Source organism: Rhinatrema bivittatum, chromosome 17 (assembly GCF_901001135.1).
Source record: "Rhinatrema bivittatum chromosome 17, aRhiBiv1.1, whole genome shotgun sequence".
Lineage (NCBI taxonomy): Eukaryota > Metazoa > Chordata > Amphibia > Gymnophiona > Rhinatrematidae > Rhinatrema > Rhinatrema bivittatum.
The window spans coordinates 8,175,408-8,199,777 of NC_042631.1; the positions used below are offsets into that span (position 1 = coordinate 8,175,408).

Consider the following 24,370-nt stretch of genomic DNA (forward strand, 5'->3'; position numbering starts at 1 on the left):
CCCAACCTGAGTGGGAGTCATTCTCCCCCCCCCCCTAACCTGAGTGGGAGTCATTCTCCCCCCCCCCCTAACCTGAGTGGGAGTCATTCCCCCCCCCCCAACCTGAGTGGGAGTCATTCCACCACCACCCCCTAACCTGAGTGGGAGTCATTCCCCCCCTAACCTGAGTGGGAGTCATTCCCCCCCCCCCTAACCTGAGTGGGAGTCATTCCCCCCCCCCCCCCCCTAACCTGAGTGGGAGTCACTGACCATCCTCTAACCGCCTGGCACAGCTTCAGCCTTCATGCGATTGGAGCCACATGGCCCTGCAGTCCCAGGATCTGCTGGACTCGCACACTTCAAACTGGGGGACTGCTGGATCAGCGCCAGCCCACTTGGGAATGTTGGTGGGATGAGCTAAGAAAATGATGTAGAATGGTGGGGTAAACTAAAAAGTGTCATTGTAAGGGCAAGACATCTTTATAGTGGGATAAGTATGGTTTTCAAAAGGTGGTTGGAAAGGTAATGGCACAAAGATTAGCATTCAGAAGTTCAAGAGGCCTCAGAAAGAGGTGGCGAGGAAGGCATATCTGGAAACGGCGAGGGAAGGTAGTCAAAAGAAAAAAAGCTGATGAGTTCTTTCAGTTGTGTAAGTGAAAAGAGGAAGTTCCGTGTTGGAACTAAAAGACGTAAGTGAAAAGAGAGAATTTGTGCAAGATGGTAAAAGTAAATCTGAAATATTGAACACATAATTATATTCCCTGTTAGTCCGAGGAGGGATTGGAGAAGGACCACAGATCGAGGGAAGGGGGATACATGTGTTAAAGGGATTGATATAACTCCATTTAGAAAAGAGAGCAATTGTGTGGCAATAAAGGTCAATAAACACAGCTAGACAGATATCTTTAAGGAGCTAACACTCTCTCAAGTCCAACAGAATGAGTAGGTCAGAGCAGGATAGTTTGAACATACAAATGAATCACAGCTTACATTACAATGCTGGTGTGAATGGGAAGGGGGAAGATGGGTTAATGTGTTAGAGTAATGAGGAAGTGAATTTATATTTGGTACTAAGTTAAAAAAAAGTTTAAGTCCTTTTATGTTAGTAGTGAAGAGCTTGATCATTTTCACTTCAATTGGCCTAACTCCCCGATTGTTCTGAATTTATAATTCCATTTTCTGACTCCTGGTCCAAAACATTTTCCTTACTTCAACTCTACTTATCAACAATAAAAACATGGTTATCCCATAATAGATTAAGACTAAATACCACCAAAACAGAACTGATTTATTTATCTACAGTTCCTAATTCAATTCATCAACCACCACAATCGTTTATATTTGAAAATCAACATATTCCTATTAAATTGCATGCAAAAAATTTGGGAATGATCATAGATTCTCGATTATCATTATCCAAAAATATTTCTGAAGTAGTAAAAAAATCTTTTTTCAAATTACATATGCTGAAGAAAATCAAACTCCTATTACCAAAAGATTTCCATCTTGTCACCCAAGCTTTGATATTTACTACATTGAATTATTGCAGTGCATTATATCTTGGACTACCTCTTTCTTCAATTCAACCGTTGCAGCTTGTGCAAAATGCAACAGCTCATATGCTATACAATGCCTCTTGCAGAGACCATATTACCCCCATACTATATCACTTACATTGGCTTCCAATATCATTCCGTAGCTCATATAAAATTTTATCTATGATTCATAATCTAGTGCATAATCCTAATTCAGTCTGGTTATGCTAAATACTAAGAGAGTACAAACCCAATAGACAGCTCAGATCTATGGACAAATGCATTCTGGAAATCCCATCAAAAAAATCTGCAAGTCTGGCACGGACAAGAAAACGAGCCTTTTCAGTGGCAGGCCCTATATTGTGGAACTCAATTCCGGAATACATCCGATTAACAGTAAACTGTAATGGCTTTAAAAGCATACTTATTCACCTGTGCATATAACTTTTCGCAATGAATCTTCTAATACTGTTTTATAAATACCAGTATTCATTATTAGTTGTAGGTTATTACATTGTATTTTAACTTGCTGTATGTTATGAGATTGTGCTTGTTTTATTATGTAAACCGCCTAGATGGATAGACTACTACCCCATGGTGCGGTATATAAAAACTTTTAAATAAATTAAATAAATAAATTTCCTAATCGCGATGCAGTGATCTTGTTCTGAAAAACATTCCCCATAGAAGTGCTGCCTCGCTCTCCTTTGTGATGTGTAATATTCTTGTCTTTAATTGCTGGCCTGCTTCAGCAGTCTAGCATTAGTTTTCACATCCCTCTGAATAATGTATACTACATTGAAGGAGTATGAAAAGGATCCCCTTATGCTAAATGTCTTTCCTACATTGGTGAAACTTTAGTGCACTTTTTTTTTTTTTTAAACTACCATGTGCTCTGCTTATTACATTGGAATTTAACCATTTTTAACATAGCAGTTAAAAATTCTAAAAAGAAATGCACCTTTTTAGTGCTCTTTTAGTGCATTGGCCTCTAGATGAGCCTAACGGTTCTAAGCTGTCATCATATTTTGGTGCATGTTTAATGGCTATTTATTTATATTTTTTATTCACCATTCTCTGAAGGTCTATAACAAAAATTACAGAACATACATCACAAAATATATCATAAAATCACATTCATAACAAAAACAATAAATCAAATCAAATACATATAACAATCTAAATCAAAATACAAAACATAAAAACAAATATAAATAATCTGTAAAAATTAAAATTAAACCTTAGTCTCTCAGTTGTAGAGGATTATGCTTTTATTGTGATACAACAAAATACAACTTGGACAAGAACCCACAGGTTTACAGTAGTGGCTAGAGACTTCAGTGACAGTTTTGTCACAAGGGTCCATTGACAGGCCTCAGGCAGTGTCATGGCTGTGCTGTCAGGGATTTGAGAGAGGTGAGTTTAATTATTTGAGCCATTACACACAGACTGGCCACTTGTCACTAATGTCATCCTATTCAGCTATTTCGCACCTACATTGTCTTTGAGTAACCCTGTCTTAGGGAACAATACTCAACACACATCATTTTGATAGATTGTGACCCTTTATCCGACAAAACATGTTTACTGGCTTTTACCTAAAGCACTTTAATTATCTGTTTTGCAGCAAATTTTCGGGCCGATACAGTACAGTGCGCTCCAATGGAGCGCACTGTTAACCCTTGATTGGACGCGCGTTTTCGATGCGCTAGCGTTACCCCTTATTCAGTAAGGGGTCGAAAACACGCGTCCAACCCCCCCCCCCCAGAACCTAATAGCGTCCGCAACATGGAAATGCCTGTTGATGGCCCTATTAGTTATTCCCGCGCGATTCAGTAAGTAAAATGTGCGGCCAAGCCGCACATTTTACTTTAAGAAATTAGCGCCTACCCAAAGATAGGCGCTAATTTCTGCCGGCGCCAGCGAAGTGCACAGAAGTTTTTACTGCTTTTCTGTGCACCCTCCGACTTAATATCATGGCGATATTAAGTTGGAGGTCCCGAAGGGTAAAAAAAGTAAAAAAAAAAAATTTCGAAGTAGGCCCGCAGCTTGTGGGTTGAAAACCGGACGCTCAATTTTGTCAGCGTCTGGTTTCCGAACCCGTGGCTGTCAGCGGGCTCGAGAACCGACGCCGGCAAAATTGAGCGTCGGCTGTCAAACCTACTGACAGCCGCCGCTCCTGTCCCTAAAGAGGCGCTAGGGACGCGCTAGTGTCCCTAGCGCCTCCTTTTACCTGTTTTTACCGCCAGGCCTAATTTGTATACTGTATCACGTGCACAGGAGAGTGTCCTGTGCGCGCGCTGGGAGAGCGGGCATTTGCCCGCTCTCCCGCAGACTTTACTGTATAGGTCCGTTTGTGAGTGACATTGTGGAAGGGATAGAAGTTAAAGTTTGTCTATTTGCGGATGATACTAAGATCTGCAACAGAGTGGACTCACCAGAAGGAGTAGAGAGAATGAGACATGATTTAAGGAAGCTTGAACGATGGTCGAAGATATGGCAGCTGGGATTCAATGCCAAGAAGTGCAGAGTCATGAATCTGGGATGTAGTAATCCAAAAGAGCTGTATGTGATGGGGGATGAAGGACTGCTGTGCACGGAGCAAGAGAGGGACCTTGGGGTGATAGTGTCTAACAATCTGAAGATGGTGAAGCAACGTGAAGGTGATAGCTAAAGCCAAAAGAATTCTGGGCTGCAAAGAGGAATAACCAGTAAGAAAAAGGAGGTGATAATTCCCTTGTACAGGTCCTAGGTGAGGCCTCACCTGGAGTACTGTGTTCAGTTCTGGAGATCATATCTCAAATGGGACAGAGACAGGACAGAAGCAGTCCAGAGAAGGGCAACCAAAATGGTTGTGGGTTTCCACCAAGTGGCTTATGAGGAGAGGTTGAAGGAACTAAATATGTACACCCTGGAGGAGAGGAGGTGCAGGGGAGATACGATACAGACCTTCAGATACCTGAAAGGTTTTAATGATGCACATTCGACAATCCTTCTCAGTTGGAAAGAAATGAGAACTAGGGGTCATGAAATGAAACTCCAGGGAGGATGACTCAGAACCACTATCAGGAAATATTTCTTCACAGAGAGGTGGTGAAGACAAAACTTGTGAAGGATTTCAAAGGGGCCTGGGATAAACACTGTGGATCCCTAAAGCCCAGAGGATGGAAATGAGGAACTGAGTGCATGGGGGTGACTTGCTGGTGTGGCAGTTACTACCCTTAACCAATAAGCCTTAAACATGTGATGTAACTCCAACATTGCTCTCCCCATCAGCGGCAAGAGGTACCGGGGAATTGACTCAGACGGCAACCAACAAGAGCCCTGACTTTAACGGTTTGGGAAACTAAGTATGGGGGTAACTTGAACACCACGGCAGATGCAACTCCCGCTGCTACCATTATAGGGGAGACCTGTATAGCGTGGCCGATGCTACCTTAAGCTTGCTGGGCAGACTGGATGGACCGTCTTGTCCTTTTCTGCTGTCATTTCTGTGTTTCTATGAAATTCACCAGAAGATACGTGCGTGTTTCAGCCTGGCGCGCACTGCTTGGATTATAAAAGAAACACGCAAATACAGGCGCATCCCCCAGCACCTGCACAAATGAAAAGATTTAGAAAAGGGGCAGGCTCTGGGCGTCTCGGGAAGTTACCTTGAAAGGTGCGCATGAGGTTTTACGCTTCCAAGCTCGTGCCAGGACCCCCTACCTCTGCTATGGACAGCAGGTGGGTACTAAAATAAAACAAACTGGGCGAGTCAGCGGAGTTTTAAGGGTCGGGGGTAAAAGGGAGGCCAAATATCAGGGGGGTTAGGAAATCAGATCCGTTAACTGGGCGACCTGGGAGAGAAGTGAGGGAAAGGGCTATTGGGTCGGCGTGCGTTTTTAAAAACCTTCCTCCACTCAAGCGGTAGAGCCAGCATTTGCACACACATGCGTTCGTCCCTATAAAATAGTGCGGACATACACATATACAGCTGATTTTATACCACATGCGCGTGCGTTATTAAATGGCCGCGTCCACTGGCGCAGGCTGGCACACACGTGCACATGTGTGCCCACGCAGCTGTTGGAAAGTTACCGTCATTGAGTTTCAGTTGCTTGTCTGTTCAGGCAATGTGCCTTCACTGCTCTTCAGCCTGCCTGCGGGAGCTTAATAACCCTGTCCAAGATGGATCTTTAATAATATTCTAATTCTAAGTTTGGCAGCACGGGCCTACATTTTGTTTTCTTTTTAAGGACACAGATATTAAAAAGTGCCAATACAAGACACCATTTTAGCAAAATAAGTTTATCTTCTTGATTTGGACCCCCACGGTTCCTTCCTGCGCCTCTGGGCTTCCGCTTCGCTTGGAACCAGGACCGGGATCTGGCACCAGGAGCCTTTCTTTGCAGCTACCCCGGGATGTTTCCTCTGGCCCCAACTCGCTCAGCCCAGTCATTGCAGCGATAGTCCTCGGCCACTAGGTGTCACTGTTGCATGATGATTGGGCAGAGCTGAAGCAGGTCCTATGCATGGCGAGGCACAGCACTGCCGCTGGGCCAGTCCCAATATTAGCGTCATTTTATTTAATGGGAGTTCATGCAGGTCAAAAGGACCCTGCATGCAGGTCAAAAGGACCAACTCACACCTTAACGCTGACTTAAGCCTTTTCCCTCTGTGGTATTAGATGATGTTGGCTTCGGTGATCGAGAAAGGTGACTTAGTCATTTTTCTTTTTAAAATAATGTATAAGCCTTTCCAACTCCCCTGATTAAGAACATACAGACTGATGCAACACACAACTGGACGTGCGTCCTTAACCCCCGGTGCAGTCTGGGGAACTGATATGCATGGGGGTGACCTGCACAGAGCAGCAGTTACTAACCCTAACAGAAGGCGTGGGATTATTACCCCTCAATGAGTCTGGATGCTTTTGATGCAAGTTCAACATCGCTCTCTGCTTTGACGGGGGGGAGGGGGGGTGAAAGAGGAATTGGAATCAGACAAGAATCGACACAGGCCCTGACTTTTACGCTCAGGGGTACTGATACTCAGACATAAGGGAAAATGCGCAGGACGGCTTCTACAGTCAAGTCCATAAGCAAAGCACGTCAGCAGTGTCTGAATTTTCAAGAAGGCTCCTCATCCAGTAAAAATGCTGCTAGTAGTACATTTTTATGGGTTATAAGGCTTGAGGATAACTGCACGGAGGAAACATGGGGTAACCTGCATGGCGCCGCAGATACTACCATAGGAGGCTTGCTGGGCAGCCCCTTTTCTGCCATCATTACTATGCTACTATATTACAAAATGGCAGTGAAATTACACCTTATTGTGGGTTTTTACCATACAGTAGTGTTCTTACCGAGCTAGTCCATTTGGGTATTTAGAAATAAGAGTCAAACCACAAGTTGCAGGCAAGATCTTTTGCAATGTCCTAACATTTGTGATCAGCGGCTCTGCTCCCTTCATCAGTTCAGTGCAAAATAAGGAAGCTGGTTTGTGGGTCACTTGGGAACCTTGATGTTCCCACTGATGTCCTGCAGACCTGCATTGGATTGGATGAATGATTTTTGCAGCAAAAAACATGGCCTGTCCTTTTAAAAGTGGAGGGCTGGAGGAAGGGAGTAGGGACCACCGAGGCATCTTTACTGTACATAACCCTGACATCAAAACATGGTTTGAGGTCCGTCTACCTGGCTGCATCAGAGCTGCCAGTCTTTGCATGGGATACGGCTCTTGATGCTAGTGACTGGCACTTTTGTTTATTTGTTCCATAAGCAATACCTTCTGATTTTACAGCACATTTCGTTTGTACTGCTGATGACTTTGATAACCCTTTATCAGCAAGTGTAACCAAACAAAACAGTGCACTAGAAATACAACTGTTGTAGTGCAAGTGTGGGGAAGGCTGACCCAAATGTTTGCAAGAAGCTGTTTAGCCTCTGTGAACACAATTACCTAAGCTGTTTAATGGCTTGCAATGTACATGGCTCTGGAGGATAGCAGGCAGGAATTTAATGAGAACAGAACACAAGTAGGCTTCCTTTTAATAATGTTTCCTGTAATTGCCCATCATTTTTTGCACTGTTAATTTTTGAAGAACACGTTTTTGTTAAAGGACAAATGAATTTAAAAAGGAGCAAATAAGTTTGTTTTCCAACCTGTTTTGACTGGGTTGACTTAACCAGTGCTATGAGAACCATTTAGCTCCATGGGCTCTGACCAATAGTTGTAGGTATCCATATGATTGACTTTTAAATGTTTTCTGTTGATTTAGTTTAGTTGTTTGATTTTACTCAGAGTGACTGTCTAATGCCAAGCCAGGGAAGGAGGGATGATGCCATGTCCGCCTTTTGAGTCTGCCAGCACCCAAGCCCAGAACGGTTGGGGAAGCCAAAAGCAGCCCTTGCCCATGGTTTGGTTTTGTCCCTCGTCTCCCCTGGAGCTGGGTAAATATCCCATCTGTGCTCTGACACTGGCAGTGGAGATCTGATGCAGGCAGCAAGGGGATCATAGACGTCGCCTTCCAGAGATTGCTCACAGGATGCTGTGGCCACCGCTCTTGCACTCTGCAAACAGCCCTTAGTGGCCATGCAAAATGTAGTCAGCTCCGGCTATGAGGGCCTGAAAAGGCAAAGCAACTGATTTTCAAAAACATCCATCAATTAGCCCCAATCGATCTCCATATCCCCCTCCGATTACACTACTCAACAAGACCGACAAGAGATGCTTACAAAGGATCTCTTCAAGTACCTCCAGCCAAAACTACCAGACACATCATGCTTAGAGATCGGGCCTTCTCCACAGCTGGTCCAACTTTATGGAACGCCATTCCCCCGGATCTTAGAATGGAACCCAGCATCTCAACATTCAAGAAAAGACTCAAGACGTGGCTGTTCACGCAGGCCTTTCCTAACTCCAACATTACTTAACCTCCTCCAATCAACATTCTTCGCTAGTAATAGCATTAATAGCCACCTCTTATAATGTTATTATATATATATATATAATTATCTGATCTTCATTTTCCTTCTTACTCCTAGTTATTGATTCCCTGTTACATGTAACTGCTTTTCTGCACCATTGTTCAAATTGTAAAGTTTATTGCACCCCTGTTTCTTGTGAACCAGCATGATGGGACTACCGTCTTGAATGTTGGTATATAAAAAAAACTTAAATAAATAAAATAAATAAATTACCGTTACAGTTTAGGCTACGTTGGGCCAACACGAAGCTGAGCAGCATTAGCTCGTCAGTGATCCTCCCTAGCTGCAAAATTACAGGCTGATTAGTAACAAGAAATGAGCTACTTACAATTCAAGTTCAGGGGACATGGAGGACTTAGCAAGGAGAGTGGGACGCATGACATAGTAGAGAGGAAATCGATACTAGAATCCAGGAGAGCCTGGGAGGAGCACGGAGGATCCCCAACTACTCGCAGGGCTAAGAGAGGTAAAGTTGGAGATCAGTCTGCCTTGGGATTGCAATGTTTATCTCCCATCTGTGCCCCCCAAAATGTTTAATCCCTCCCCAGTGAGGCCTCACATAGCAGGGTCATTTCTTGTGTCTCTTTTAATGGCTGAACTCTGTTAACCGCTGGTTGCAGTTTTGTTTGGCAAATACAGGAAACAGTTTACATGGCTACGCGGTGCTCTGCTTCCCTCGGCCCTCTGCAGTAGTGTTATTGTAATGGGATAATACAGATTAGGGCCCGGTCCCTGAGGAAGGACGCCTCTTTGATGACTGACTCACTTCCTTTTCCTGCCCTACTGAGGGTGATAATGCATCTCGCCATCGACACACCCGCCCTTTGTATCTAGGGAGCCTCTCGGCCAAGAGGTGGCTGGGCTTCTGCCCTGGCCCTGACCAGACAGGAAGCTCCTTTGATGCAATAAAAATAGCAATCCTGAAATTCTGTCGCATGCCGTGTGCTGCCTGGATTGTTAGATTCTTTCCTTTGTAGCAATCGAGAGGTCTTTTTTAGGCCTGGACAGCTTTTGTTGCATCTCCCAGCAGCCTGCTGTGATGTCACCTTAATCTCTTGGCTCTTGGGGTTGTGCTGCTGCCCATGAAGTGCAGTGTATCCTCAGCAGGTGCCTTGTCCCTGATTCACCCGAGCACAAGAAAGCGTGACCCTGAATGGGACTGGACCATGGATCTCACTTCTGTCTTTCCTCCATCTACACACACTAACACATTCCCAGGCTCACACTCCACACACCAGAGGATAAGGGGAGCTCGGAGAGCAGGGGTTTACCCCCAGAGATGGGACCGAGTGTCACGGCACTTAAGTAAGTGGGAGAAGGGTCTTCTTTCACCCAGATATTTCTTTCACCCAGATACCCAGATAGAGACTAGAGCACCTCTAGGTTAAAGCACTCTTAAGCTTTAACCGGTATCCTCCATTGTATTTCTTAATTATTTCCACCTTTACTTCCTTCCAGCTATATAAGCTTCCAAGTTCCTTACCCTTGTTGAATGTAACTTGCCTTATTCATTTCCTTTTTGTTTAACTTTCTTCAGTTATGCTACAGTTATACCCTTGTTAAATGTAAACCGATCCGATATGGTTATTACTATGAAGGTCGGTATAAAAAAGTGTTAAATAAATAAATAAATATTTGGTACCTTAAAAATCTGGCAACCTAGGCAGTCGCCTGAATCCAGGCCTGCCAGACAGATTCCTTTTCTCCCCCTTCTCTTCCTATTTCCGATAGCCACATGGGCCAGTGTTGCGATGGCTCCTCTTTCTCCTTCTTCCGGCAATGCTGGCAGGTGTGCCCCTTGTTCCTTCTCTGGTACAAATTCTTTTCTGGGGACGCAGCATCCGCAGTTTCCCAGAATTTGCTCAGTTAGGATCTCAGTCCCTGGCTCAGACCCACAAACTGCCCAGATCTTTGTGACCTATTGCTGCTTCCTCTGCCGGAGTGAAGGGGCACTGGGTCCGTGCTGGCACTTATGCCGTTGCTGCCTATGTTTGCCTCTAGTGCTTTGCATCATATGGACCTGGTGTCCACTGTAATTTCAAAAGCTGTGGTCTTTGCCTCTCCTTCCCTTGTACAGACCTTTGACACCTCCTCTTCTCAATCTTGTATGCAAATAAATCTCATGGATATTCATTCAGGGAATATCCTGAAAACTGGAGTGACGTTTTCTGCTTTCTAAAGTCACTGATGGTAAGGTTTTCCCTGCAACAAACTGTTTGGATTTTGCATTTTTCTGCCCCGTGAGCGAGTAATCCTGCGGTGCTGGGCACACACTGTTAAGTGTGTTAAAGGCTGTGAAAGTGTGGCAGCGTGGGCACAGTCTTCACAGGTGTGTTTGACTTCTTGTCCTTGGTTCTCATTGACCTCACACCCCAAGCATGCTCGGGACGATTTGCTTTTTTTTTTTTTTTTTTTTTTAGGGGACTGTTGTCACCCAAGTGGCTTTGTATGTCAAGAAAGGGATATTCGTGCTTCTGCACAGGGCATGAAGCAGCTGCTGATGCAGTGCATGGCTGAAATGTTTTATTGCATGCTCATTCTTGCCCAAGTTGCTGGTATTTTGCCTCCTGCATGGTTTCTGGTTCTTTTTATTCACTGGCATTCCTGAATGCCGCTAGTTACCACAACCTCCTTTCCTGCTTGCAGCTGTGTGGAGCCGGGGAAGTCCTTTTGTCCTGTTTAAGTGAAAAGTTCTAGTGCTACAGAAAGGTACTTTAGCTGCTGCAAGCTCCGACTAAGGGGCCATTTCTGAGCTAAAACCCAGAGCCTTTCAATGTTTTTTTTTCCTTTGGCGGAGCAGTAATTGCTGTAAGATTACACAGGAAGCTGTACCAGCACTATTGCTCTTAAGGAGCCAGTGTTATCAAAGAACAACACATCAAGGGCTGTCCTCACAGGAAGGGAATCAGGAGTAATCAGCAAGGCAATAATCCAGCCCTCTGCTGTGCCCCTTCTCTGCTGAGCAGGCAGCTTGAAACATGCAAAATGATGCTTTGGTGTTTTCCAAGCCTCTTTCCTGAAATGCAGCGAGGATGCCATGAAAATAATGAGCGGAGTGGAATGAGTAAACGTGAATCGGTTGTATACTCTTTGAAAAAATACAAAGACCAGAGGACACACAATGAAGTTACCAAGTTGTACATTTAAAACTAATAAGAGAAAATGTACTTTTAATCAACAAATAATTAAGCTCTGGAATTTGTTGCCAGAGGATGTGGTGAGAGCTGTTAGTGTAGATGCATTTAAAAAAGGTTTGGACCAAGTTCCTGGAGGAAAGGTCCATGAACCATTATTAAGGTGGAGTTGCAGAAATCCCCGGCTTATCCCTGGGATAAGCAGCTTGGAATCTCTTGACCCCTTGGGATCCTGCCAGGTACTCGTGACCTGGCTTGGCCACTGTTGGAACCAGGATGCTGGGCCTGATGGACCCTCAGTCTGGCCCAGTATGGCAAGCCTTAAGTTCTAAAACATGAAGACATGCGATACCCACAGAAGCCCGTATCTGTGCATGCTCCTTTGTAGTACCAGGGCTGGGATCCAGTGCCAGGAGCCTTCATGTGCAAATTTGCAGGGATTCCCCCCTTATGACATTGCCCTCTCCTCATCCCGGTATCTCAAATCTGCTCAGTACTATGACAGCCCTGGCCTATGTAAGGGAGGGTATGAACTATTCCAGGCAAGGAAGGGAGAGGGAGACTGCCTTCTGTGGGAAACATTAGGCCTGGGTCAGAGCCGCATTTATGGAAACAACTCGTCAGAAAGAGATTATTAATTTTAGAGCTGTACCTTTAGGAGTTACACAAACAAACCGTGACTCTGAGCACTGCCTGGGATGTTACATTTCATAGATCATGATTTCAGTGCAAAGAACGATAAAGCAATAAGGAAAAAAACCCATCTGGTAAGCAATTGTGACAATGGCATCTTCTTAATTCTCAATTCAGTGTCCAGCAATCGAGCAGCTGGAGCCATTTGCTACGGATAAAGGGGAGCCAGTTGATGTATCTGGATTTCCAGAAAGCAGTTGACAAAGGTCCTCATGAGGGTGGGTTCGGCAGGGGGTGGTGATACATTGGTCTGCCTAAGACCCTTGCACTGGCCCTCCTGATAGAAGTCGATAAAACAATGTGTGGAACGAGTAAACATTAATCGGTTGTTTACTCTTTCAAAGAGGACAAAGACCAGGAGACACACAATGAAGTCACTGGGTGATACATTTAAAAGTGAGAAGAGAACATATTTTTGTACTCAAGGCATAGTTAAGCTCAGGAATTCATTGCCAGGGGATTTGATGAAAGCTGTTAGTGTAGCTGCATTCAGGGCCGGCAGAAGCATTAGGTGGCCTAGGGTGCCAGAAGTGGAGGGGGGATCAGTTTTGACAGAAAGGATGGGGTGAGAATGTTGTGGGTGAGGCACGAGCTGGAGGGCATTTTTGGGTATTTATTTGTACAATTTGAGAGAGATCTTATGCCATCACTTCCTAGAGCAGCTGAATACCCTTCCACTGGCACTGACTGCAGTTAAAAAAAGGTAAAACGTTTTCCCAAGTTCCTGGAGAAAAAGTCCATGAACCATTATCAAGGTAGAGTTGCAGAAATCCCCGGCTTATCCCTGGGATGAGCAGCTTGGAATCTCTCGATCCCTTGGGATCCTGCCAGGTGCTTGTGATCTGGCTTGGCCACTGTTGGAAACAGGATGCTGGGCTTGACGGCCCTTTGGTCTGACCCGGTATGGCAATTTCATATGTCTACCTTGCTTTAGACACTCCATTTTCTTAGCACAGATTTGCAGTTCAATGTTCTGCAAATGAGCTGTGAGTTTAAAAAAAAAAAAAAAAAAAGGTTTTTTTCCATCTAATGCACTTTAATTTTTACTGACAGGGCATTTGCATGCCATTAGCTTACTGCATCCCATGACACTCTGATTATCTATCACATGAGCAAAGTAGCAAGCCCGTGGTAAAATCTGATTCTGAATTTAGAATGGCTTTTATTACCTTGGCCTCAAGGTGAGGCTGATGCAGTCTGCAATCACAGGTGAGTGGCTGTGTGTGCGAGGGGCTCAGCTGCACATCTGGATTACAACCTTGCCATGAATGTTAATGATGATTAATAGCAGCACAGTGGGATGCTAATTAATTACGGACTGACCCTGTGCAACAGTTCACTTTAATGGAGCAGTGCTAAGAATACCCCCACTTTGGAAACCTGGCGATCAATACTCGTAAATGCGACTAAATCAATAGCTTTCTTTCCAGCCAATCCTTCCCACTAGTCCTCCAGCTCATTTTTTGTTTCAAGCTGAGCTCGTGAGGTCAAGAACTGTGCTCTCAGGCAGACAAAGAAACCGACAAGAAGAGTTTTATGATTCTGGAAACAGCTTGAGAAAAGCTGAGCTTGGTTTTGGAGTCGGCATTTTCCTTAGGTAGAAAAACTTTGTTCTTGTGAGGTTGTGGAAGCTCTGGGTTTTCCTGCTGCTTTTCAAGCTCCCCTCTCAGAAACCCACAGCTGTGTCCGGTGGCGAGAAACCTGGGGAAGCAGAGACCAAGCCAGTCTGCTCATTCATGCATAACCTCAGACTGCGGATGGTAAGCTCCTCGGGGCAGGGAAGCTTGTTCGTGCTCTTCCTACCCTGCAGTGTGGTTTCAGTGCTGTACAAATTTGGAGATGTATAAAAGCTTGTGCACAGGATTATGGGATGGATGGAGCTGCAACTCCTTAGACTCGGCTGGAATATCTCCGTTAACTCCGCGTTCATGCAGCCCAGGGATTTTGCAAGAATTAAGCCCGCATTATTATAAATAACCGTCTCTGGCGCGTTAGTCTGGGGACCAAAGCTTAGCTCTCAGTGCTAGCTGCAAAGAGGTCGGCGTGTGGTCTGGAAAGTGGTTACTTTCTGAAAAAGAAGAAGGTTCAGGGTCAGCGACCTGCCAGGACCATTCTCCTGGTCCTCCTTCCCGAGTATTGTGCCCTGTCCACACTCTCACTTTCCAGGGCTTCCTCAGCCTCTGGGTCTGCTTTTCCTTCTGTGCTACGTAAACCCAAGGTCGAGGCTGTAAATCTGCAGCCTTCAAAACGAAGAAGGAACATTTCTGCCTGCAAGGTATAAATTCCACAGTCGGAGGGTCCGGGCTGGACGCTATAGTTCAGCTGTTTCATGGACCAAACATCACACAGATCCAGGCTGGGCTGATGCGAAACCTTCTGCAAAAGCCGGAGAGCTGTGTCGGGGGGAGAGAAGGGTCTGCTCCTGGGGAAAATGGCGGGCCAGAAAACAAATGAGACCTACCACTCAGATCAGACCCTGCCAATGTTATCGTGGAAGTCAAATATTCAAAGGTTCGTTCCACTGAAAATTTCCAATGTGACCTCAATTAGCTCTCATATTGTGAGCGGTGAAGAGTCAGTCAGGCTCTTAATGCGGCCCTGCTGGTTTTCTCCGAATGTCCTGCTTTTTTTTTTTTTCGCCATGCGGCGAGTTGCTGTGAGAGAGACTCGGCCCAGTAACGTGGAATGGTCCGAGCCGGAAGGTTGCTCCATCCCATGAGACAATGACCTTTGGCCATGGCTTTCGAATTACAGCCTGCATCTCTTGGGGCAGGTTTCCATGGCGATGCTGCTGGTACCGTAGCCCTAGGATCGTTTCAGGTTGATTAGCGTAGAGGTTGAGAGTTTATTTGCCATTATTATAAGTTTTTTGGGTTTTTGTTTTTTTTTTAAATAACAATGATTTCAGAAGATGTCATCCTGACTCAAGGCCATTTTTATACCCAGGAAAGAATTCCAGTGCTTTTATTGGTTCTGAAGAAAACTAAATTCTTTGCAAGTCATTGGACCAACATAAGAATAATTTGAAAATGTCATTGTACATGATCATTTCAGGTAAAACAAAAAAAAAATCCAGTCTTGTAGCTAGGGCAAACCAGTTCAGACTACAATGTGAGCTCCTTTTAGCTTCCCGTATTATAATGGATCAGGAAGCCCGTTAACGTGAACATTGTAAGAAGCAGAACAGCGTTCCGTAGAGTAAGACTTGAATGATGGTTTTCGCTGCACGGGACATCACATTTAGTGCCGGTTAATTTTGTCACACTCTCACCCCGGTGTGCACCATTGCAGGGCGAGAGGATCGGCTCCGCCAGCCTGATGACTCCACCGGTACCCGCCTCAGTTGTGAGAACTGGAAGGCAAGTGCTCAAGAGAGAAGAGAAAATTAGAAGGCAGACTGCGATGCCTGCTCTCACCAGGTTTAAGGGAGTGAGTTCATTTAGTGGGAATAAAACCATTAAGGACTTAAAACAGGGAGGGATGGGGTACACTAGTGTGAGAGTTACCAGAGCACGGTTGACGGTACGGAAAGTCCTGATGCTTTTCAGCCTGCGTTCCATGGCAGCCACGTGTACTCTGAGTTTATCCCAGCCCCACCGAGGTCTGGATTTAGGCTCAGTAGCTTAGGCATCAAATGTCCAGGCCAAAGAGGAGCCCACTTATGTTTGCTTTTGCCAAAATCTTGAATCTGGCCCTGGCTCCACCGCTGGAACAGTTGGCTGTTCCCTTCCAGGATGGCACAGCTCCCCGTGAGCTTCAGCCATGCGACGCCTGCACTCCTGAGACTATAAATACAGCTGTGACTGAAGGGAACAGCTGTTCCAGGGGGCAGGGCTCCTGGGGCACATCAGGAGATGATGGGAAGGAGTAAAGGAAGGCTGGGAGAGGGGGGCACTGGGGCGGAGAGGCTTTAAAGGGGCATTTCATTCTGCCCTGCCAGGATTCCTTAACCCCAAAAAGTCTGACCGCCACTGGTGCAGGCTGAGGCCTCTGAGACAAAAGCAGGGACCATCTATCTCTGGCTACTTAGCATGGGGAATGTCCTTGAAAAGTTCTGGGAAAATGAAGGTGGCTGAATGGCAAGACATAAGACGGCCAGGTTCTGTTTCTGAAAAATGATTGCAGTCAGCGTGGTATCTGCCTAATCCAGGATCGATAGGGTGTTTCATGTGATGTGAAAAAGACATATGCAGCCTTGGGGAAAAGTGCTTCGTGCAGGCAGCCTCTCTGAGGGGAGAGTAAACCTTCACACGGCGGCCCCGACAGGCTCCTTGTGCAGAGGGATGCGGCTCAGCATGAGAGGAACAGAAGTGACGTCTCCATTGGTCTGAAACGGGAGCTGCTGCACCCAGTGTGGCTCACAGTGTGAAGCTCAGCTCTGGGCTTAAGGAACATATAGCAATAAGTTCATGTATAGTCCAGTTATAAAAGGAAACGTTTTACTAACCAACCAGCTGCAAGAGCCAGCGGGCACTGCCTGTGAATGATCCTCCAGCAGCAGCAGCAGCTTTTTAAAACATTCCAAGCCCTAAAAGCAATCGTTTCCTAGATAGTGGCCTTGTAATTTGGGGTAATTAAATTAAATTAGTAATGGCAGAACCTGCTTCACAGACCTTCATTCCTTCCATGCCCATTATGCTCTGTGCACATCTGGCATACGCTACGTACAAATGCCTTCACTGTTCACATTACAGATGCTTAGCTCAGACAAGAATATTCAAAGCATGGAAACAGACAGAAAAGCAGAGCCATGCACGTCGTATATGAACAATAAACGCATCCCGTTTCGTAATACCGCAAAACCCGGAAGAGAAGCTAAGGCTCCAAACCCCAAAGCTGGGCTGCAGCTGCTGATGGCACCCAAACATCTGCGCCCTGGTTTCCAGAGAAGAAACCGCTCTCTCCCCGCCAATCCCCAGTCCCCCTGCCTAAATCCAGCCCTATCCCGAAGAACCGTTTTACATCTGTTTCCTTGAAGGTGGGGATGGGAGAGGGGTCCTTGTATTGTAGTTTCTGGAGCATTATTTGTGCTCTTTCCTAATGGATATTGTAAGGTAGAGCATCCTCCAGTAACCGTGGTCAGTCTGAGTAGGGCAGGATGAGGTCAAAGGGTCCGTCCTGCAGCTAGGCTATTCCTAGCTCTTACACGGAAGAGCAAGACGTAAATGTTGGCCCAACTGAGTCGGAGGCTATTGCCCAGGAAAACAAAAGTGGTCAGCAGCTGTGAAGAAATGAGGGGCACGTCCAGAGATCAACTGGGGTCTATGGCATTGCAAGGGGAAGTAAATTGGGCAGACTGGATGGGCCCCAGTGTATTTATCTGCAGTCACCTGCTATGTTTCTATGTTAAGAAACTCAAATACATGTCTATGAGCATTACATACCAGACTTTTATAGAAACATAATATGGCAGCAGATAAGGGCCAGAAGGCCTTCCCTTCCTCACTCACTCAGTCACAACTAAGGGGTTACGCCCCCTGCTAATGCCAGGCTCTCGAATTCTGCTGCTATTTGGGCCCCAGCACCTGTCCCATGTACCCAGCACTCTTTTCTGTGAAGAAAGCTGTCCTAATGTTGCTCCTACGTCTTTCTAACGTCATGACCTCGTGTTCCCTCTGACAAAATGTTTGCATTATTTATACATTAAACTGTCGACTACTTCCCCACTTCTCTCTCCTCTCCTCTCCTCTAGGTTGCACACATTTAAGTCTTTAAATCTCATTTTATGGGGTTTTTGATGGGGATCCTGGGGCCCACTTGTTAAATTTATCTTCTAAAAAGGTTGAGTGTTTCACTAAACGGAACAGGGCGTATTAAAAACCCTTTGTAAGATTTTGGTGGTAAACTGCTCGTTACCTATCAGAACTGGATCCGGCGCATAAAGCCACTTCCACATCAAGACTGTCCCAGGCAGCACTTACTTGTGATTTACTTCTCAGCAAAAGGTCTTTCGTGTTTTCTGGACCAAACTGAGGTCAGTGATTGAGTTTCCCCATTATATTATCCCGGATTAGCAGGCCAGTGACCGTGGTCATTCCCTGCGGTATAGAGCAATAGTGCTGCAGGGAATGGCATTATTGTACAGCAAAGCTATGGCAGAATAAGCTAAATATGCCCTCTAAATGCCCAGCAGTGTCGGATTCTCATTTCTGCTCATGATGGCCTCCCGAACCGCCACGAAGCAAAAGCTGCAGTTAGCTAGCGAGAAGGTTTAATTTTCTATTTATTTTGTGTGAGCTCCACAGTCTAATGACAACAATTCTATCGCTAATGATATGTAATTAATTTTCCAGAGGCAGGGAAAGGAAAGGTGATTTGTCCAAGGTCAGACGGGAGAGTCAGAAGAGGCAGTGATGTAAACTGGCACCGCAGCATCAGCGCGCGGAGCTGAGAAAGGTGTGGGTGGGTGTGGGGGGAATATTCAGTAAAACAGCCAGCGGACAAGCTATCCGCCTACAGTTAGCCAGATAACCCGTCCTGGATAGCCCTGATTAAAGTCATCCTGATATCTTCAAATCTAACCGGATATTCTATTAAATATTGCCGATTAGGTATCAAGTTATCCGGCTCTACTTAGCTGGCTAACTTTAGTCTTAACCGGCAATATTCAAAAGAATACAGCAGGTTAAGAGGCGAACTGAGGCTTAAAAAAAGAGAAAAGCTTGCAGGCCTGACACATCCCCCTGCCACCCGAGGTTATTCAGGAACGTGTTCCCAGCTGGCTTTAGACCTGCTCTCGGCTACGTATCGGAGTTAGCCGGATTCAGTTATTCGCGTGACACTGCCTCCGCTCTGGAACGCCACCAACTCGCCTCTTTCTTATTCAGCTAAATCGTAGCTGGGCAAGGGCTTATGCGGCCAAGGAAGGGTAACATTCAAAACTACCCACTCGGGTGGATAAATGGCTTTATTGCCCTCCAGAAGACCAGGTATTCGGTTCCCTTGTGCCTAGCTCACTGTGTGATCTTGAAGAAGTCACGTAACCACTCTGTGCTCGTCGTCCCACGGTGTATGACAGCAGATAAAGGCTGCCCAGCCTGCACATATCGAGCCTCTGGATTTCTAGCGCATGGCTCGAACTTAGGGTCGTAAGTCATTAACATGTGGCGCACATGATTACTGTGGTCAGTAGGCCCCCATAAGAAATTAGGGGAGCCGTGGTAAATAACGCACTCTCTGCCTGCACACAGACCCTGGAATTGTAATGGTAACCATGTGAATTAATTACACTATGGCATTTTTGTCCATTGTGCTTAATAAACTGGTTGTCTGAAGGACAGAGGAAGGAACAAGCCAGTTTAGAGTGCCAGCTTGTTGGGAAGGTAAGACAGAGAATGAACCAATCTGGTGGCGGATGAGTGAAGGATAGAACTGGATAAAGAGAGGTGATGGAAGGTCACTCTCTCTCCTACGAACACTTCTGGACAGGGCAAGCCGCAAAAACTTGAAGAAAGTGAGCCTGCAGGATATTTTTCTCATGCCAATGAACAGATATTCCGGCCAGCTCAGGAAATATCCGCGCCTGTCCTGAGAAGATTTACACCTCAGTTTGATGAGGCAACTGTATAAATTAAAACAATCTGAAGGCAAGGAGAGCTGGTGGAATGATGGTCTGCCTTGTTTCCAAGCCCACTGGGGAGTCCCATGGCAGAATTCCCCTCCTTGTCTCCGTTGCTTGCTTCTAAAGAGTTTGAGAGGGTCTAAGTGGCTCAGGGGGAGCGGGAGAGAGTCATTTTGAGAATAATAGGTCTGGTTCCAGCTAAGCAGAATTGTTTGGAGAAACGTCTGACCTAACAACATAAACAATTTTGATTGGCTCCGGTTTCCAAACCCTGCTGTTCTTGTGGCGCTGCCAAGATTGTTCCTTGTTCATTTTAGAGTGGGTGATTATGCCCTGCATTAACTTTCATGAAAAACAGGAAATAAAGCATCTATTACCCTGGTGTCAGCCTTTCAACAAGCCAACATTTCAACAGCCATTGTGTAATTTCCTGTGCTTAACTCCTACTTATGAACTCAGTGCCTCCAAAAGTAAACCCACCGTTCCCATCCCTGGAGACCTGCTTGCTATTCCGTGCAGATCAGAGTATTATAACAACACTCACGGAGGGAGGCAAGCCAAGGGCAGCTGTAGCCTTGTCTTTCTAAACTTGTGCTCTTGCTCAAGGCTCGAAGGCAGTGGATCTGCTCACTTTAAGCTTAGATTGTTTCTTGGCGTCTTCTCTCCTAATTATGCAGATGTTGGTGAGGGGTCCTTCCACACTCAGGCAATTAACAGCTTTAGTAAACATTTACTCATCAATACAGCCTCGTTTCTACCCTACGTTACACTTAAGTCATGGGAATCAGATGGTCCGAGAGGCTGGGTGTTATGAGAGAGCATCTGCCTTGTGATAGCTACTTTACAAGAGGCTGGCTTGGGTGATCGCTGAGAATTCATAAGCCTGCATCCCCGATCTCTCTCTCAGGGCATTAAGTGGAGTTGGAGAAGGATCAACCAAGAGATATTGTACTTGAGCTAAGAGCACATCGGCCTCTTGCATCATTGGATTTCATACAGGCCATTTATTTGTCAAAAACACAAATAGCATAGCTCCAAATCTCATAGGCGAGAGGTCATCAGAGAAAATCCATTGAAGGTTTGCTCCAGTGTGGCCCTGATTTTTTTCTCACTGAAACTAGCGGGATATGTTCCCTGACAAATCTGGAGCAATGTTTGTACTAGAGCAAAGCTTTAAGCAAGGAGGTGATGGACCTTAGCAACGTTGGGATGGCTCCTTGCAGGTGGATGACACTATTGTAGTAAAATTAAATCCTGTTTTTGACAATTATTTATCTCCTGATTGCAGGAGGTCTGAGCATGCCAGGAACTAAGGGTTAATTTCCTAGCAGAGCACTCCACCTCTTGCTAGCTTTGTTGTGTGCACTGTGTGTCTGTGTGTGAGCACTGGTGTACGTGTGCTTTTGTGTTTTGTGTTTTGCTGGGAGCCAGTCAGCGAGGAACGTGTGCTGGTCCTGGCCGATGCTCAAAGTTAGCATCACTGGTGTCTCGCTAACCAATAAGCATGGATGAGTGTCCACCTTCTTGCACCTCGTTGTATTCTGCATTTCTAATATGGCTGTTGAAATGGGTAAACTGCTTATTCAGGAAAGCAGGTAATAAATCCAAATAAATAAATACAGAGAATCTAATATTCCAAAAACCTCTGAACGCAGAGCAGGATAAGTTATCCCGGATTTTCGGCAGAATAAGTGTCCTGCAGACTATCCCTAAACACCTAACCAGCCGTGTTTTGAATACTGCCGATTAGGTCTGTGTGGCCAGATAACCTTAAACTTAATCAGCTACGTTCAAAAGAATAGAGCTAGTTCAATGGGGGGGGGGGGGGGGGGGAAAGAAGCGAAGCGCGGGCCTGTGGCCTAGAGTTTTAAAAAACGGGCCCTGCTGGGCTGAACCCCTCCAAGGTCAGATGTGAAAAAACAAAAGTGCTTCCTCCCTGCCCCACCCAGCTCAGTGGCTTGGAATAGTGACCTCAGAATATCCGTGACTGAAGGTTTGAAGACTGACGCCTATGGCGCTTTCATAATATTATTTCAAGTGCCAGTTGTGGGACCGACACGTTGAAATCCAGAGGAGGAGAAATTCATTTCAGAACTTGCCTGTGGCTAGAAATTACATCTGTAGCAAAATGCAGCATGCAAGCTGTCTGCTTCTCATTAATGTGACATCAATGGAAAATTCCTAACCGATTGTTTGCATGGTGATGTCATGGGCAGGGATAACACGGCCTAGTCGCTTTCAGTGTGCAGTAACTGGATGATGTTTTTCAAATCTATGTCAAAGGCAGCTTCGTATGTTCTGAGAAGAAGGTGGATCCAAAATATGGAAGTAATCCATGTAATGAGTGCTGTGATATAGTGTGGTTGGGAAGCAGGTTGACGCTTTGTCTGCCATCCCGCAGCAGTCTCTGCCAGCACCATCGCTCCCCAGGCAGGCGACCTGGGCACCGGTGACCCTTGCTGACCTTAGGACTGGAGGGGCACCTCCTCCTGAGGCTCACTACTGGTTGGCCAGCTGAGGCCACTGCTATAGCAGAAGGCAGCCATATTGCCATCCTCTCCAGGCTTGTGCATACTGTCTTATTGTGTGCCTTGTACCCACCGGCCCAGAACCTGGATGTGCAGTGCTGCTGCACGTAGCACTGTGGCCAGAGCCATGAGGCAAGTCCTGGGATATGGTTTTACATGAAATGTAGGGAAACTGGAATTGGCCGTAAGATTACGTCTCTCTCCCTGTATGAGCTGAGGAAACGGAACCCTTTGGCTTCAGTGATGACAGGGTTAATCATATCAAACAAAACCAGGGACCCATCAAAGCATCCAGGCTCTCACAAAAGCAAGACAAACGGACAATGCCATAAATTAGAAGCCCAGCTCCAGCAAGACAAAACTGAAGTGTAGTGCGTGGTGCAATACGCACATGTCTTTGCTATGTGCCCTTTTGGTCTGCTCCGCTGATTCCAGGCCCTGACATCCTGCAGTTACAAGAAGGCTCACCCACCAGACTTCTTATTTGCTGCCTCTCGAACGGTAACGCGGAGCACTTTGGGATGAATTTTTCTGGTTTCCATCACAGTCGATGACGCCTTGGGATGAGACCCTGGACTCTACAGTTCCCCGGGTTCATTTGTTTTTGAAGAGGTGGAAGATTTCATGATTGCCTGCCCCACATCTTGCACTAAGCCATAAATTCTTCCAGTGCTGCCTGGCATTAATCATTGTAAACCAGTCAAGGGAAGGAAGTGGTAAAAATGCTTTCTTAGCTATGAAGGATAATTATGAAAGGTGGGGGGTCAGTGTGCACAAAAAGCTACTCGTCACGTCTAGCGCTACTCCTCGTACAAAGACACACGAGGGACAGTCCCTGCTCGGTAGAGCTTACAGTCTAATCAGGACAGACATACAACGTGACGGCAGATAAATTCGCCTCGGGTGCCAAATAATCTTGCACCGGCCCTGGATGATAGTAAAAGCTCTTGCAATTTGTCGACGCGGTGTTGAGCGGCTGCTTTCGGCTTCACTTTTCGGATAGGTACGAAACCCTTATGAGATTTATGACAACATCCTGGTGCACAGGCTGTGGTGACCAGGAAGCGTTATCGCAGGAAACCATCTGTCGCACTGTATCACTTGCAGCCCAGGCCTCCAGGAAGTCAGGGCTGCGAGCGAAGGCACCAGCTGCTTTCCCATCCTCCCCTGCCTGCATAATTTTGTTCCATCAGTCGTAAGCTGAGCGATGCAAACTCCTGGCAGGCGCTGGCAAGTTTTTAAAATCCTCTCCAGTTCTCGGGAACATGGAATGCGAGGATGCCTTCTCCTGTTTTGGTTCCTCCTTGGAATATCGCCAACAGGAAAATTCAAGTTTAGAGTTTTTGCCTCTTGGCAGGGTTTATTGCTTTTATGAGCGTAGCTTGCAGCATGATGCTGCTCAGGATGTATTCACTTACAAAAAAAAGGAGGGAGGGATTTTACATTAAAAAATGTCATCCGTTTTCTGAGTTTCTCCGCAGTAGAATGTTGTCTGAATATTTTTCAGATGTTTAACCAAGAGGATGCTGACATTAAGCTAAAATGCCCAGTTCATGTTAAACGCTCTCTTTAGGGCCTGGGTGGATCAAGGGAATCGTCACGCAGTTTTATGGAGCCCTTCTGGGTTACAAGGTCAAATCCAGCTCAGGCCAACAGGGACTTAAGAAGGTGGAGACGGTGGTCTCCGCCCAGATCCCCATAGACAAATGTCCACATCACTAAAAGCAGCCTCACAATTTGGCAGAGATTGCACTCTAACTACCCCTCTCACCTACAGAGCAGGAGTGAGTCACACTGTGGATAAGGGGAAGACTTGAGGCTCCAGTGATACGAATCTGGCACCTTTTTCCAAGCACAAAATTCACTAAGAACTAAACAAGCTCTTAAAACATTTCAGTCCCAGCTCCCTAATACTTGTGATTCTCGTTGCTTATAAAGTGCAATCATACACAGTGTGTGCCGAATGCCC

General features: G+C 45.9%; 1 protein-coding gene across 1 annotated transcript in view; it reads left to right on the forward strand.

Annotated features, from left to right (window-relative positions):
* LMO2 (LIM domain only 2) overlaps nt 1-24,370 on the forward strand; it is a 38,767-nt gene that overhangs the window by 596 nt on the left and 13,801 nt on the right. The window lies entirely within an intron of this gene.